This window comes from Procambarus clarkii, chromosome 16 (assembly GCF_040958095.1).
Source record: "Procambarus clarkii isolate CNS0578487 chromosome 16, FALCON_Pclarkii_2.0, whole genome shotgun sequence".
Lineage (NCBI taxonomy): Eukaryota > Metazoa > Arthropoda > Malacostraca > Decapoda > Cambaridae > Procambarus > Procambarus clarkii.
In genome coordinates, this window is record NC_091165.1 from 23213027 (window position 1) to 23213881 (window position 855).

Consider the following 855-nt stretch of genomic DNA (forward strand, 5'->3'; position numbering starts at 1 on the left):
TTCTGAAATCTGGACAATGTAAGCCAGGCGTCAGAGTGAGGAAGGAGGGCAGCCATTGTTGTGTCACCTCCGAGACGTGTGGAGCAAATTCGGCTCCTATCATTCTGGACAATGTCGGCCAGTAACGTCAATAGTATGGAGTGAAACAGCCATTGTGTTTATATTGAGACCAGAGGCTCACACGGGAGCAAGTTCGGCTCCTGTTAATTTTACTTGGACGTAGTGTTATGGAAACCAAAGGTACCATTGTCAACACGATGTCTACAATTCAAGTTAAGTCTATCCGAAACCCGTTTATCATTCATTTATGGCCATTAATGTCAGGATATAGGGTGAGCCGGTTAGATCGCGAAATCGCCTCATACTAAAGGTAATTAAGCCAGGTCTTCAATGTTCTGTATAGTGTTTTCTCTGATATAGCTTGTCATATATAGGATTCTGGCTTCACAGCTAGCGCACTTTTGACAGGTCAAGACGAGGAAGGAAGATTTGTGCACCAGTTACTGGGTGATATGGAAGCTACCTCAAAGAGGATAATTTGGTGTCTACACCCTAGTTATACCTGGTGGACTAACCTGCTGTACTATAAGATAAGGAACCTCATCAATGTATGTAGCTATTACTGTAGTTTGATTGGCTGCATATATATATAAATATAAACCCCCCCTAATGTGTAGAGGATCGATTTGTGAGATTATGAGATTATTGCAGAAATACAGTCCACTTATCATTATACAAATTGCTATCGAAGTATATAAATTAAATAAATATAAAGCTCACAGGTCGGTTCCCACATTATTTGGACCTTCGGAACCGGAATATTCGGTCCTTTGAACCCACATTTGGTCATCTTAG